Here is a 17,374-nt window from a genome sequence, read left to right as displayed (position 1 = left end):
ATGTTTCTATTGTGATGCTCAAAATTGAGATCTAAGTCAAAGGTCAAAGATGACTCCAAGGTTTGTCACTTGTTGATAAGACTTCAATGCCAGTGCTGTAGTTTCACATCAAGTTTGTTGAAGTGGAGTTTTAGTGCTAATGAACAAGACTTTCAACAAGTTTTGCCCTGACTGACCTGTCAAAAATTCTCTACCATCCATTCTTTAATATCTAAAATACAGTTTTACAGGGCACTGAGGAGATGTGGCAATGGTATTATGGGAAACTGTGCTTGCTTTTCTTTTTCATTTTAAATAATTAACCAACTATTGATGATTAACACATCCAGTTATCAACTAAAGAATTACATGCCCCAATCATACAGATCAGGTTTCATTTCCAGTGTCTTAATCTGATACTAACACACAAGAACACACACAGTTGCATTAATATACTTACAAACATGCACACCACTATTACTAGTACCAACTGCAACCAACACTAGAGGAAGAAAGGAGGTGGGGTTATTGTCCTGCCTGTGTAGGTGGATAAGGGAACAGCTTGACAAAGGTGCCCATTGTTTGGCTTTATTGAAAACTCTGCAAGTGCTTAATATTTGCATCCTCATGAAAGGAACAAGAGACAGAAGACTGTGGCCCAGGCAAATACCTCCATAGTCAGAGCGCCACTGAACACAAAGACAAAATAAACATTCCTTGGAGATAGGCTAATCAAACTACAAATTACATCAAGGGCAGGCTACAGTCAGAGCCGTAATGAGTGCATTGAATGAAATGAAGGCAGTCATTAGGCTGCTGGACTCAAAGCTAAATACTTCATACTAAGTTATCTTCACAGTGATACGATGAGCGAAGACGAGTCCTAACTTTAGCTACAGGGGGAATGGGAGGGGAAAAAAATGTGTCTTCAGGGTCAAACAGGCACAAGCAGAGGAGTGTGGTTTGTTAGTTTGTTAATGCTGTGGTTTTAAATAAGAAGGAATGACATATAGTGCAAAAAAGGGTGGAATGAGGACAACAAAATGGACTGCGCATTTAAAACCCAAAAAATATTTGGGACATTTCTATGTTCAGCACTGTATGATGGGAACAAGGACGTCCATTTATTCTGCTGCCTGATAGACAAGGGGTCTTGAGAGCGATAAGCCCAGAGCTAATTCTATATCACTTCTGAAGCAGTTGCATTCAAGATGAAATTATCAAAGGAATGTAAGCCTATCTGACAAGCTGCAGAGGGTACATTACCCTCAGGATAACAGAAAGAAAGAGCTTGTACTTTTTGCTCAAAGTACAGAAAAACAGATTTTAAACCATCTCAATATGGTTTTCAAACTTTTTATGCTGTGATTTACAGTTCATCTCATACAGGAATGTGGTGGTGTGTGTGTTTTTGCATGCTTCAGCAATCGCTGAATCGCTGCATGCAATTTAAAAAGAATATTTTAAATTGCATGCAGTAGTTTAAGAGGTGATTGGAGCTTGCCAATTGATTAGCAAAGCCAGGCCAAGGTCTCAAAAGTTAGAGATTCCAGCTTAGACTAGCAGAAGAAAAAATAGAAAGTCATAGTTTATCCCTTTGAATGTGACTGTGCAACTGTCTGGCACAGATGAGCAAATAATGAATTTTCTTGGGATGGAAATCAAAGCAAATCCAGAAGACTGCTAACACTGATGCATTTAATACCAGCCAAAATGTCCATTGTGTACCTGCTGCTTTTTGCATTTACTTTTAAAAGCTGAAATATCGCCCTTTTCCAGATGTTCTCCTGTGTTCCTTGACTTGTCTCAGATGAGCTGGAGAAGTTGGACTTGGCTACCAAAGGAAAAGCAGCCAAAAGCAGCTGCCATTGCACTTTCAGCCCTACTCGTTGCTAAAAAACAGCAGGCAGGAGTAGCCTGAGGTCAGTGTCACCCCCTACAGACAATAAGACAAAAATCTTGTCATGATGCCATGATTTAGTCCTCCCTCAATGGGCTTTCCTTGTTTTCAACCAGTTCCTGTCACTGGGACTGCTCTTCCTGGCCCGAAAGCTTAGGTCACAGTGGAAGACTGATTTAGCCAATTATGTTTTAAATCTTGATGGTTAAACAATAACTTGCTCTCATTATTCATTCTTTAGTTATTTGTTCTAACGCTACAGATGGATTTAAGAGTTTACCGCTGGTATCTGTTTCCTAAAACAAAACAAAACCACAATGGTTTTTGGGGAGTTCTATACTGAATATTTATGGAATCCTCACCATGGTAACATGTCCATATGGTGTTTTTAATATGCTGGAAGACACATGATCAAAATCAACTTCATGACTGAGCATTTCCAATTTAAAGCTGCAGTGTACCAAAAACCATCTCAAAATCATGGATTCAGTTTCAATTATTCCCAGTGTTTTCTCTACATTCATTTAGGAGTAGCGAGCCGCCATTCCTAAATCCTAGCCGCCACTCCTTCAAATTTCTTTTTTTTAAAAATTGTCGCAAACACACCACCGCCGCATGTCTCCACCTTCACAGCAGAGTCTTGCACTGTGTTGAGTACTCGCGAGTACTAAGGTAAACTACAGATAACTATCTTGCTGAGTATCTACTCTTTGATACGTCAGGTTAATACGACATTGATTACTCGCAAGAGCGCGACCTTGAAAGTGACATCATGTCACCAGGCACCAGGTCAGAGAGTCAGAGGAGTGTCGTCTTGGAAAAAAGGGCAGCGACTTTATTAGCTTAAGATAACTCATAATATATTCTACAAGTTAAACAGACATTCGCAAAATATTGATGGCCAGCTAACTTTACGTAACATATTGGTAGTTTAAGGTAATTGGGCCCGGTGCCAACTCAGTGTCCCGAACATGAGTAAACTAATTGATAGCATTAAGCTAATATCTTCACGCTGTGATGTAATTGCTGACTGCATTTTCAGACGAGCTTGTACAAATATTTCTCTAAGAAGAGAGACACCTGATAAGGATGATGCTAGTCAGGTATCATTAGCCTTTTACTGACTCATAAATGATGATGGTTAGGTAAAAAATTGTGTTCACACTTATAATCAGATGTGATGTGAGTGTAAATTATCTAACGCTAATGTTTCATGTAGGGCTGTCAAAATTAACGCGTTAATGCGGATTAGTCCCTCATCACCATTAATCTGATTAAAAATTTTAACGCTATTAATGCATCTGCAGCGCAGACCGACTCAAAATACCTGAAACATCCCTGGCAACACATTCCGGGCAGTTTGTCCAAGTAGACTTGCCGTTGCGCATGCTATCACACATGCGCAAATGGGCAGTTGATCCGGTAGTGGCAGAACCAAGCAACTCCAGAGGAGGGCAGTAATATGCCTTGCGGCATCAACGCTGCCGGAAATGAAGAAGAAGATGAAGAAGAAACTCCATATGTAAGACAGTAAAAAGTAGGGCCTGATTGATTTATCAGCCGGCCAATCAAATCGGCCGATTATAGCCCTTTTCAAAATAATCATTATTGGCCGGAGTTTCGCCGATTAAATGCTGATACATTCTTAATTTCTCATAAAACAGTAAATGCTGTTAAGTTTAGGAGCGCACAATGATGTCCTTGCGCCGTTTAAACTACAGCCAGGCAACATTACAGGAGTGGGCTGAGCTGACAGGCAAGTTTAAAACGACGTTGTGAAATTAACAATGACTCAACGTGTCTCCTGTTTCAGTTAGGAGAACAAGTTAAAGTTAAATGATTAACATTACTGTTTGTCTTCAGCAACCATCATGATGTCACTCTTGGTTTTACTTTGTCTTAAATACTAGAACGTGACCCAGGCTGTAACAGCAACTAACTGTGTGTTGTCATGGAGGAACATTAGTGTTGGACTATTTGTGACCATTATATATTTAAAATGCTGTCAAAGATGACATGTTTTACATCTAAGAAAGTCATTTCTGGTTTTTATTTTGGTTCATATGAGTCCTGACATCATGGCAAAGAAAATAATGGAGTAGAGAAAATGTCATTTAACATGAAAGGGCATCAGTGGGCTGCAGAAATAATATTCTACAGTAACTTCACTCATTATGTTGCTTATATGCAGCATATATATATAACCTACCTCTAATCTGAAGCAACAAGAAGTACAAGACCAGATGTATTTCATAACTCATTTATAGACTGACTTTTTTTTAAGGTTAGATAATTTCCCTGAAGTTTAATGCCTTGTTGAAAATTCGTCTCTGTTGTAAAGTTAAATAAATACTAAAGGACAAAGTATTGTAAAACAGTAAAATGTTCTTTCTGTAATTTATATCTTTGTTGTTGTAGTGTTAAGGGACCAAAAAATAAATTATTTTATTCATAATGTATTTTTCAAATTAAGCAACTGATTATTCAGTTATCAGAATTTTTTTCTGCTAAATATTGGAATCGGCCTCAAAAAATCCATATCAGTCAGGTTCTACTAACCAGCACGTTGGCCCTCTTGGTGGGAAATGTGAACACAAAATAAGACCCCGAGACGGAACAGTCGACTGACATACAGTAATATGCACACTCTGCAGGAAGGAGTTTTCTTTTCACTGAAGCACTTCCAGCTTACAGTACCACATTAAAGTGAAGCATGCATTAGTCTGAGATTCTAACATGAACCTTTAAAGATGTTTAATAAACACCTTACGTGCATATATATTCTCTTCTTTCTTGAGTCTGTTTGAGCATTCAAAATGAAACTTGATTAATTTAGAGTGAAAATGAATAATACTTAATCGTGTTTAATCAAAATTAATCCACAGCAACCCTATGATTGATCTGATAAAAAATTTAAATCGTTTGACAGCACTAGTTTTATGTAATCATATAAGACAAGTAACATTAGACAGGGAGGAGCAGTGGAACAAAGTGAAGGAGCAGGAGAGAGAGATGAGAGCAGAGGAGAAAAACCTAAAGGGAAGCAAAGGCTATCAGGCTGTGAATTGCTATACAACAGAGCCTTAGAACTGTTCTATTAAAAAAAAAAAAAAAACAACATAAAAAGTCATTGTTCTGAGTCTGGGTGCAAACTTTGCCACTGATTCTATAGCCCCATCAAGAAATTATTATTTATTGTTTTCATTATTTCATTTTATTGTTTTATTTTTACATTCAGCTTTCAAGAAGCCATTTTCAACTGGCCATACAAGAAATAGGTTGTAAAAGTAAAATCTGCAGTAGTGCTATTTGTTTATGCCACCACGGTTCCCCAGAGAACCTGCTCCCGCTACTGAAAAAAATCTTAGAGGAAACACTGACTCCAATATTACAACTTGTTATTGTGGAGCACAGAATACTTGCACAGTGTTTGAGTAGAGTCATAGGTGAGCTGGTGTGCTCAGCTGCAGTGAGTGTGGAGATCTTCAAGATCTACTCATCCAGTAACCTTTCACTATCTTTTGTCACTTTTGGGACACCATATATATCCTCTATATTGGGTAAAGTAATATAACAAAGGACTATATTTTCCTGTTGGTGCAGTGTGTGAAATGCAGGGTTACACCAGCAAACTGTTATGAACTGGTGACTCTCTTTTCAGAAATCTGAAGACTGTAGGTATCTGTTCCTTCTCTGCTTCTGGCTGGAATAATGTTAAGCCACAATTACACTCAGCACATCCACTTTGTGGAACAAGGATCAGGGTGTTTCAAAATAACCACAGGACCTCTCATGGTAACATGCTCTTTAAAACCTGTCAATTTGATTAATTATTCTACTGCAGATCAACAGGCAAGCTGGGTACTGACACATTGGAAATAATTCATGCAGTCTCATGAAAAATAGTTCATAGATCAATTAAAACTTTTCTGTGTGTAACTCCCTCAGGACGATCCCGTCCTTTCAATCTTTTCCTGGAATCTCCTTCCAAAACAACAGGTAACCAGGGCAACAACTGCACATATCACCTTCTTCTTAAAGTCTTTTTAAGTTTCGCTTGGAGGAAGACATGTTACTGCAATCCCCGACATGATGTGACAGAGATTATTCAGGTTCATTTATATAGTGGTGTTCCCAGAGATAAAAGAGTGTTATTTTAAAAATTCTAATTTATTTGTAGATCATTAGCAGGATCAGATTTATGTCACAATATGATTACAGCTGGGAAATATTGATTTCCCAGATTGTCTCAAGTTAAGTCACAGAGCAATACATGACTCGACAAGAAAAGGCAGTGAAGTGATGCCTTTGAGGACTATGCTGCAATCTAAAATAATGCTCTAAATAAATGTTATGATCCGCACTTTTTGAGCTGCATTTCTCCCTCCCAAAACTACAGCTCTACGAAATACCATGAGTTCACGTTAACTTCTGTAATTTACTTTCATATATGTGCATATGAAACTGTGGTGTTTGATTGCAGGTGATGTCTGAATTTTTGTGATGACATATAAAATTGTGCACTTTCTTGCACAAAAACAGTCATGACTGTTGCATCGATATGTCTAAAAATGTGATTTCAACTTAAAATCACAAATGTTTATTTGAGTTGCTTTGGCTCTGTTTCAATGCTGCAAATCGCACAAAACAATCTGTTCGCTCTGACATAAACTTGCTGTGAGACTTCAAAACTTTTAGTGTGTCATGACATTGACAGTCCCATATTTTGAGTAGTGAATGCTATTGATCATGACTGCTAGAAATTCTAAGATGCTCAAATATAATATATGATATGGCATTCTTTATAATCCCACCCTGTTATCAAGTGTTCTACAGTTCCATTTAGGCAAATTTGGCCATGAAAATGATAAAAGTGAGCTTGACATATCCACAAAACTGAAAAGGGTGCACTTGGCTGCCACTTCCATAGACTGTAGATAAGAAATGGATGTAGGCTCTGAGTCTAAAAAGCCAAGCAAGATATGAGAGTACATAAAACCTCAATTCTTTCCATTTACCAGCAGGAGGCGACTCCACTGATTGAACAAAGAAGTCTGCTGTACAGAAGTCTATGAGAAAATGACCTTAATTATACATTTATTTGCTACCTCAGTAAACATTTTCCTAATGAGTTCATTGTCTCAATCGCTAGTTCCATGCCTCCTTCAACACAGCATGGTGGTGATTTTGTAAATTATGGCCTAATTTAGAATAAAATTGACAATAAAATAGGGTATGCTTAAAGGTTCTGTTTGACACATCGATGAACTGTTGGCAGAATGGCTGCCAATACATGAAGATCCAGTACTAACAGTCGTACAACTCATTTAGCTAACTTCATTCAAGTCATACCATTTGTTTGTATTTTAAAAATGTCTACAAGCTCACGTCAATGCTAGCACGATTGCGTTGAGACAGTACATTAATTATTACAGTCTGGCATACGACCATGCTAACATTTGTTGATTAGAGGCTGACTGATCTTCTTCTGACCCACAAGGAGCTTCTTCTTGTTCTTATTATATGTGAAGCTGTATAAACAGGGCTTAACAATGGATCAATTTAAAAATATATATTGTATTTTAAAAGAATGCAATTAGCAAAATGCAATGGCTGCAATTTAGGATACATGTTATGCAGAGTGTCAAACCCAGGATTTAATCAGTCTCATTCTTCACATTCATGACGCCCTCCTTGTGTGACGGTCACACTTTTGATAGTGTCTCATTAGGTAAGGCTCTATAACATGATCAAAAACAATCACACTGTGAATATTTACCTGAAGCAGGACTTTAAAATAATATATCAATAATCAAATTGCAATGTCTATCAGAAAAAATTACAATGAGATATTTTCCCAAAATCAATCAACCCTAGATACAAATTACATTTTTTTTCCCTAACGATCGCACTTAACAGATCATCAAAGTTAGTACAATTCACCAAAAGCAAAAATTCTGTATCAATCCATTAGTTGTTGTTTTTGAGATATTTCTCTGGGAAACAAAAATGTGAACCTCACAGTGGTGCTATAGGGAAGGTCAGGGGATGAGTAAAGTTAAGAACCTACCACTAGTCCAGTACACCAGTCCATCCAGTAAATGTGAGAATATCTGATAGGACTACTGAAAACTTTGACCTTCTGGTGGTGATACAGGAGAGCTGAGGGGCTTTTCAAAGTAGGTTTCATAATCAAGAGACCACGAATATACTAAATGTGCTGTTAATCCATCCATTTGACATATTTCAGTGTAGATCAGACTGGTGGACAGACTGACTGACCAACATTATCATGCACAGAACCACACAGCTAACACTGTTTGCAGAGAAAAAATAATAGAATAAACATGATTAATAGCCAGCAGGACAGCAGAGACACAAAGAAGATCCACCTACAGCAACTCAGCTATATGTCAAGCTGCAGGTTTTTGAAACGCCAATAACAATGAACACTGTTACAGTAATGCCAATTATGTTGTTGTAGAGCATTTTTATGATAAACATTACAAATACTTCAGATATCAGTGTCATCTGCCTCTTGAGCTCTGTGATTGACACGGTCTTTGTATACTGAGTAGGTTAACAAAAATTTGGGAAAGTACATTTAAAGTAACATAGGAATGTATCATATTGTATGCATAAACATGCACATGAAATCCCTAGTTAAAGAAAACAGGATTACTGTGCAATCAGGCCAGGAACCCTTTTCATCTGAAAGGAACAGAATCAATATGCAAGGCTTTTCTATGAGAGTCGACAAGTTCAGGCATGGGTGAAAGACTCAATCACTGTAAGAGCTGTTTTCACAAAATAGCTTCATATTCATGGTGTTTCATCAAACTAAAGTTTGAGTGGGAGAAAGTGCAGATTACAACATTTATTCAGAGTAAAGTCTGGAAAGCAGCAGACAAATCACTTCTATTGTAGCATAGCAGCTGGCAGAGAAAGCTTGTGGCCTCTGCTTGTGTTGTGTTGTGTTGTGTAATGATGCAAAACCACTGGAGCAGTAGAGGGTTTTGATTCAGACATTTGCAAAGAGAGAGCTGAGACTTGGAGAAGATGTGTTTTCCATCAAGACAATGAGCCGAAGCAAACAGCCGAAGCTCCACAGAAATGTTTTAAAGACAACAAGGTGAAAGTTCTGGAGGCCGAGTCAGAGTCCAGACCACAATGCAACTGAGAATTAGTGGCTGGACTTTAAAAGTTTGAACAGAGTTTCAACAGTTTTATAAAGACGAATGAGGTAAAACTGCAGCTCCAGTTGTTCAGACTGATTGAGACCAACACAGGATCAATGATGGAACTGGAGCCAAGGTGCACCTACTAAATACTTCTGCAATTTCTTATTTTACATTGTATATTTCTAATTAATTGACATGACTTTGCAGAAATCTGTTTGCACTTTGATATGAATGAGTGTTTTTTGGTAAATTCTTATGAAAAAAATCTAAATAAATTGACCATAATTTGATGTTGAAAAGCAATAAAAGGGGAAAACTTCCAAGAGGGGTGAATACTTTTTCTAGGTAATGTAGAAACAGAGATTGTTGGGATCTAACTGTAAATTGAAGCAAGGGATGTTTTTTGTTTAAAAAATATTTAAAGCTAACTTTGTAAAAGTGGGCAAAAAACATAAGTCACCTAAGTACACTGTGGTGAACAGTCTAGAGTTAAGCCCTGACTACAATGTGTGAACACTGGCATCTACAAATTGGTTTAAATGCAAAACAAGTTTCTCATGAATCAAAAGTCCAATCTCCTAGAGATGATTCTGACAAATTCCAAAGTAAGTTATAACAAAATTTTAATTTAGATGAGGTGACTTCTCTAAAAGCAGTTTAGAAGCCATTTGAATCTATTAATCACAGTCTTCAGTACCCATATTGTATTTTAGATGTTACTAAAATGTGTGGCTATTTCTGCCCTTTTAAGAATGATGCAGATTATCCTGCATAACATGACAACATATAAAAGTTTTTTTTTCATAACATTTAAAATAAATGCCTTGCAGATCAACATCCACATGCCTAAATGTGGTTACATATTCCTTCAATCCGGTAGTTAGAAGTGAGTTTATTCTGACACGGCAAAACCATATTTTCATTTTCTAGAGCAGTCAAACTGCGATGGTTTTAAGAGATGTTATTTGTCCTATTTTCCACTTTGTTGGTTTACACAATCTCTGCATTCGTGCAGGGAGAGGCGGGCTGTATATCATCTTAGACACATCAGTTAAGCAGGGATGTACAATAATAAAATAATAATAATTAGTTCAACTGACTAGCAAGAATAGCAACTTTTAATTGTTTAGTCGACTAATCTTGCACAAAATATAGAATAGAACAGAGTAGGTCTTTATTGTCACCATTACAAAAACAATGAAAATAAGTTTAGCAATCTCCGTGTAGCAGCATTAAAAATAAACTATATAAAACAATATTAACACAGACTAAAAATATATACAACCGAAATATAAGAGCAATTAAAGCTGCAAGCAGCGTTGAACGAGTCCTCACACATTCACGCACGTCGGGACATGGTGCACATCGAGGTGTGGCGTATGTTGGGGTGTGACACAAAAGTGAAGGTGTGGAGACATAGCTGACCAATTTCAAGGATTATATCACAAAGTATCTATGAACAGTATGTGCGAACACATACTATTTTTCAGAGTTACAATGTGCTTCATAAGGAGGCAAAATGACAGACAAGTCTTAGAAAAATATTAAAGCTCAAACTGGTGTTTTAAAAAGAGGACAAAATATATTGAAGCCAGTTTAAAGACGCTGAAACATATTGGGAGCCAAAATAAGAAGACTAAAACATACCAGGAGTAAGTTTAAATAGACTGAAACAAACTCATAGTCAGTAGAAAGAGGATAAAACACACCAGGAACCAGTGTGTCAAGGTTGAAACACACTGGGAGCCAATATAAAGAGGCAGAAATAACTATTAATAACTAATAATAATGAACAGGAATATGGGCAACCGAATAACAACAGTACATCAAAGTGTAAAACATGTAATTTCCTCTCTAGCAGGGGGCACTATCACTGTGAGTGGACATTGGCATATGAATGTGATCAGGGCAGGACTGTGATCAATCATGTCAAGTTTGAGGCAGATTGCAGCATGTACAGGGGATTTACACAACACTTCCTCTTTCATGACAAGGCATCAATTTTCAGGTGGCCGCCGGGCTTTACTTATGCAGATTTCATCCTTAAGGTGTGTTGTATATACACTGTCCAAATTTGAGGTTTTTTGGAGTAACCCCTATGAGGAGTAAGCCACTGAAAATGACCAAAATTACCATAAGGGTCACACTTCAATCCAAAATAGCGGACTTTTTGTTTGCCCTCAGGTGCTACACATGCATACCAAATTGTGTAGACACAGGTCAAACTTGGTATGGGGGATATTTATTAAAATGCTGTAGGGTTCGCTATGGCACATGCTGTGAATGTATTTGGCATCTGGATGCAATCAGGGCAGGATCAGACATGTTAAATCTGAGCCAGATTGAAGCATGCAGAGGGTAGTTAGACAGCAGATGATGTTTCACGGCGAAGCGTCAAAATCCTGGACGGCGCCATGACCACACCTTTTGACTGATGCAGATGATTTTTGAGACATTTGTCATCAATAAGGACTGTTTTATATACTGTCCAAATTTGAGGTCTATTAGAGTTATCCCCTATGAGTATTTAACCACTGAAAATGACCAGAATTACCAAAAATCTCACAATTAATCCAAGATGGCAGATTTCCTGTTGGGTTTAGGTTTTGGGCCCCACTGACTTTTTTGTTCGCTCTGATGTGCTACACATGCCTACCAAATATTGGGGATGTAGGTGAAATGTGATGCAGGGGCTATTTGTTAAAAATGCTGTAGGGGGCGCTATGACATGTGCAGTGCTGAGATGCATACAGTGTACTGCATTCAGCCAATTGTGATGTGTGTGGCAATTTCGGTGAATTTCCAAATATTCTTATGGTGTCAAAAAGTATTTATTGTTTCATGGTGAACGATAAAATTTCGAGGGGCCGTCATGGTCACACCCTCAGACTTTTGCAGAACATTTTGATAACTTTTCATCACTACATCCTGTTGTATATACTGGCCAAATTTGAGGTCTCTTGGAGTTACCTTGTATGAGTTTATAGCTCTTGAAAATGACAAAATTCACCAAAAATCCCACACTTAATTCAAAATGTCGGACTTCCTATTGGGTTAAGGGGATGGCTCCAAAAGGCTTTTTTGTGTGTCCTGATGTGCTCTTTATGCCTACCAACTTTTGTGGATGTAGGTGAAATGTGCTGCGGAGGCTATTTGATAAGAATGCTGCAGGGGGCGCTATGCCATATGCAGTGGCCAGATGCAAACAGTGTCCTTTTTTTAGCCGACTGGCAATTCTGGTGTGGTTTTGAGCATTTTCAACCTGTCAAAAAGTACTTTGTTTATCACGGCAATGATGCGTTGTCACGGCAACAGTCTTGCATCAAAAGTCAAAATCTTCACACTGCAGCATTGTCAAGAGCTGATGATTGAGCTGACCAATCCAATTTCCAGAATTATTTGACAAAATCTGGGGCAACGGGAAGTGCAATTGTAATGCGTAAACTTCCTTTTACCAGTATGTGGCGCTATGACAAAATTTTTGAATGTGGATGTCTTCAGACTGGGCTTGGTGTCCAGCATATGAAATTTGGCCCAGACATGATCATGTGTAGCTGCGATATAAACACTTCAGTAGTCATGGTGAGACATCCAAATTCACAATGTCATCACAGACACCCCTTTGATGACAAGTCACCATTGTCTCCATGAATCATCATCAATGTATTCAGGCTTATGTCACCATAACTGAGATGAATATGTGCAATGGGCTAACAATAGTACATCAAAGTGTAAAAAATGACATTTTATGCTGTCAGCAGGTGGCGCTATGACTGTGAATGTATTTCATCATATGGATGTGATCAGGGCAGGACACTGATCATACATGTGAAGTTTCAGGCAGATTGGAGCATGTTCAGGGCATTTACAGAGCACTTGATGTTTCATGGCAACAGATCAAACTTCCAGAGGCCACTATGGCCACGCCCTTTGACTTTTGCAGAATATTTTTATAACTTTTGATCACTAAGGCTTGTTGTATGTACTGGCCAAATCTGAGGTGATTTGGAGTTATGCCCTTTTAGTTTATAGCTCTTGAAAATGAGCAAAAATCATCAAATTTCAAAAGTCAATTCAAAAAGGCAGACATCCTGTTAGGTTTAGAATATGGGTGCTGCTGACTTTTTTGTTCAACCTGACATGCTGCATATCCCTACCCAATTAAGTAGCTGTAGGTGAAACATGCTGCCTGTAGTATGATGTTACAAATTTTCCAGCTGGCGCTATTGGGCCATTTTTGGCTCACACCTATGCATTGGCCCTAAAATCTCAAAATTTTCACCAGTTCTGATGTGTGTGCAGAGTTTCACGCGTTTGAGTATTTATAGGCTGCCAAATTTGAGTTTCGAAAAATGGGAAAATAATTCAGAAACAGGTTACAATAGGCTCTTCGCACCATTCAGCGGTCGAATGCTAAATGTCTTCCAAACCCCTTCTATTTTAATTGCCGAGTGCACTGTGCTCATATCAAATGCTGTTTAAAGGTATTTGAATATTGTCATTCACCACCAAAAAAAACAAAAAACAAACTGAAACTGCAAGCAGCGTTGAACGGGTCCTTATATCCATTCTGGTCAGCGAATCCAAGCACGTCCACCAGGTGACGTTTCAACTGAGAGTGTATATCGACCTATGTATCTGGTGAAGGCCGGACTCTGATCACACATGTAAAGTTTCAGGCAGATTGGAGCATGTACAGGCTATTTAGACAGCATTTCCTGTCCATCCATCAGGTGACGCTATTACTGTGTGACTGTACTATGGCCTGTGAATGTCATCAGAGCGGGAGTCGGATCACACGTAAAGTTTGAGGCAGACTGAAGCATGTACAGGCCAGTTGTAGAGTATTTCCTGTTTCATGGTGAAATGCGAAATTCTGGGAATCGCCATTTCCAGGCCCCTCAGACTTTTGTGGAGCATTTTGATAATTTTTGATCACCCATGCCTGGTGTACACCCTGGCCAAATTTTAGCTCTTTCGGGGTTACCCTGTTTGAGTTTATAGCTCTTGAAAATGTCCAAAAATCACCCAAAATCATCAAGAATATGAAACATAATTCAAAATGGCCAACTTCCTGTTGTGTTTTGGGTATGGGTGTCAACTACTTTTTTTTTAGGCTTGAAGAGTTACATATGCCTATCAAATGTCATAGCTGTAGGTGACATGTACTGGCCGTAGTTCCTGTTTGAAATTTTCCAGGTGACGCTATGGAGCCTTTTTGCCACACACGTGCAATTCCCCTAAAATATCAATTTTTTCACCAGTTCTGATGTGTGTGGCAATTTTCGACGAGCATTTGAGCATTCCTAACCTGTCAAAAAGTATTTTGTTTGTCTCAGCAACGGTGCATTGCCACGGCAACAGCATTTAATGAATGGTCAAAATCTTCACACTGTGGCATCGTCAAGGTATGACGAATAAGCTGACGAGGTTTCAGAAAGATATGACAAAGTTTTGGGCAATGGTACTTGCAAATGTAATGACAATAACTTCCTGTTGCCAATAGGTGGCACTATGAATATTTCTAAATTTATGAATGTGGATGTCTTCAGATCAAGACTGTTATCCAGCTTATGAAGTTTGGGCCAGATTGGATCATTTGCAGCTGAGATATAAATAGTTCACTTTTCATGGCGAGACATCGAAATTCGTCGCGCTCCCACAGACATGGCCGTTGATGAGTCACCATTTTCTCCGGGAATCATTATCAACATCTTAAGACTTTTGTCACCACATTTGAGGTGAATATGATCAACTGGCTAAGAATAGGACATCAAAGTGTAAACAATGGCTATTTCCTGATACCATAAGGTGGTGCTGTAACTGTGAATGTGAATGTCATTAGGGAAGGTCTCTGATCATACATACAAAGTTTCAGGTAGACTGGAGCATGTACAGGAGATTTAGACAGCACTTCTTGTTTCATGGCGAAGGATCAATATTTTTGGCTGCCATGGCCACGCCCTTTGACTTTTGTGGAACATTTTGATAATTTTTCATCAGGAAGGCCTGTTGCATATATTGGCCAAATTTGAGGTCTCTCGGACTTCCCCCGATGAGGAAATTACCTCAAAAAATTTCACAGCTTATTCAATCTGGCCGACTTCCTGTTGGGTTTACAGTTTGGCTGTAATAATGACTTTTTTGTGTGTACTGATGTGCTGCATATGCCTACAAAATATTTTAGCTGTAGATGAAACGTCTTGCGAGTTGGGTTAGTAACCACGTTTTGCAATTTTGTAGGGGGCACTATGGAGCCATTTTGGCACACACGTGCAAAGTCCCATGAAATCTAACATTTTTCGCCGGTCCTGATGTGTTTGCAAAGTTTCACGCATTTTGGGGAATGTTTAGGCTGCCAAATTTGAAATTGTTTTGACAGACAAAAAAAGCATAATAAGAATAAGAATTCCTTGCATTCCAATAGGGTCTTCACACCATTCAGTGCTCGGACCCCAATAACATGTATTCAGTTTGCTTTTTATTTCTGTGATGTTAACATGAAAATTAAGAATTAAATAAAATCACAAAATGAGGTCAAGAGTTAATGTTAAGAATTTAGAATAAGATACCCAGTTTTAATGAGCTACATGGAAAGTAACATATTTAAGGATTACATATTAAAATTCTTTTCAAGAAAAATCACAAAGATTTTAAGGAAATTTAAAATTTCATTGAAAACATCATTCCTCATAGTTTTTTTTATGTTTCCCTCTTAATTGCAATAAAGTATCTTTAGCAAAGTCAAGTTACTTGTGAAGAGTGAATAAACATTTCAAAGTCAAAGGGAGTAGCAGCTCATCCTACAGCTCGTCTCAGTACAATGTGTGCATGTGGGGGAGTGACGGTCAGTCATAAAATGTGATCCTCTTTATTGGAAGATTATCTGCATCATTAAAACAACATGTAAAAGAGCAGCAGACACATGCGGAGAGCTAAAGTTTAGTTTTCCAAATTGATCGGAGAATTATCCAGTAAAAAGCATTAGATAGAAAGTATATATGACTGCAAATCAGCAAAGACATATCCCTGCAATATTGGATATCTGAACAAAGAACAACAATGAAACCTTGTCCTTGAAGGATTTGAATTTCACTTTGGTTTATGGTCTATTCTGAGTGTATGTGGTGTAACAGGAACCCTCTGTGGCCGTCGAAGTATCTATAGATTGGCGGGGCGGGTTACAGTCAGACTAAACTGTAAACAAGTCCCAGCTAGAGAACATGGCTGACCCATCACCACACATCCCAAACCATCTGATTCATCCTCTTCAAAAGGCTGAGCGCAAACTACTCAACAGCTGCAACTTCAATCCCCAATAAATCCACCACGACCAAAAGCTTTGAATCTCGCAAAGGAAGCAAGGATGCAGGTGGCTGGAGTGGAGTTTATTGCAACACATACTTTCCACACGACCAAAACAACTAGCAAGACCCCATGTGCCCGCACAAACACGCACGCATGCACACGCACGCACACGCACGCGCACGCACACGCACACACACACACACACACACACACACACACACACACACACACACACACACACACACACACACACACACACACACACACACACACACACACACTCTTCCTCCTTCTCTTGAATTCAAAAGCGATTACTGGGAGAGAGAAAGCACTCGGAAGCAACAACCTTTTGTTCAAGGGTACATCTGCATGAGGGAGAGCGCATGTTTTGTTTATGGCACAACACGGTCTTGCCATTAAGGCTTTAATCAAAACTGTTTTGTGGAGTCAGCTCTGAGTGACACCCCTCCTCCCTGGTTTGGTTCCCACTGAAGGAGCAACAGGAGGAGGAAAGGAGCAGGAAAGTGTGGGAATGTCTCAACATCGTCGCCATGGCGGGCTGCTCCTAAACATGGCTTTAAATTAGGGGATAAGAAAACACAGGCTAAAAAAAGGCAGTCGCCTCACTATACTCCTGCCTGCTAATTTGTCACCACTTGAAAAACGAGGAAAAAATAGCAACAGTTTTAAATCACACTACTTTAAAGCTAGGGCATGCCAGCCAGTGTGTAGGGTAGAACACCTACACACAAGGGAGATTTAGGTCAACTCTGTCAAAATTACACATACATATAAACCATTGTGGGTAGAATCTATGGAGCTCTGGCTGCGTTCATATTAGAGAGAAGCAGAGTCAGTGTCTGGTTCTGGCTGGGTGGCTGGGATCGGACCAGTGACAGCTGGGGCTTGAAAGCCTTACATCCAAAGCCAGGGCTCATTGCCACTTGCTACATAGCAGCACTGAGCTAAGTCCACCCCCTCCTGTCCGAGTCCTAACTCTGAAAGA

General features: G+C 38.8%; 1 protein-coding gene across 1 annotated transcript in view; it reads right to left on the bottom strand.

Annotated features, from left to right (window-relative positions):
• Positions 1–17,374, bottom strand: part of LOC111567938 (E3 ubiquitin-protein ligase RNF43) — a 111,703-nt gene that overhangs the window by 28,826 nt on the left and 65,503 nt on the right. The window lies entirely within an intron of this gene.

The sequence above is a fragment of the Amphiprion ocellaris genome, chromosome 14, assembly GCF_022539595.1.
Source record: "Amphiprion ocellaris isolate individual 3 ecotype Okinawa chromosome 14, ASM2253959v1, whole genome shotgun sequence".
NCBI lineage: Eukaryota > Metazoa > Chordata > Actinopteri > Pomacentridae > Amphiprion > Amphiprion ocellaris.
The sequence above is the reverse complement of the archived record's forward strand: the minus strand, read 5'-3'. Positions and strand labels throughout refer to the sequence as shown.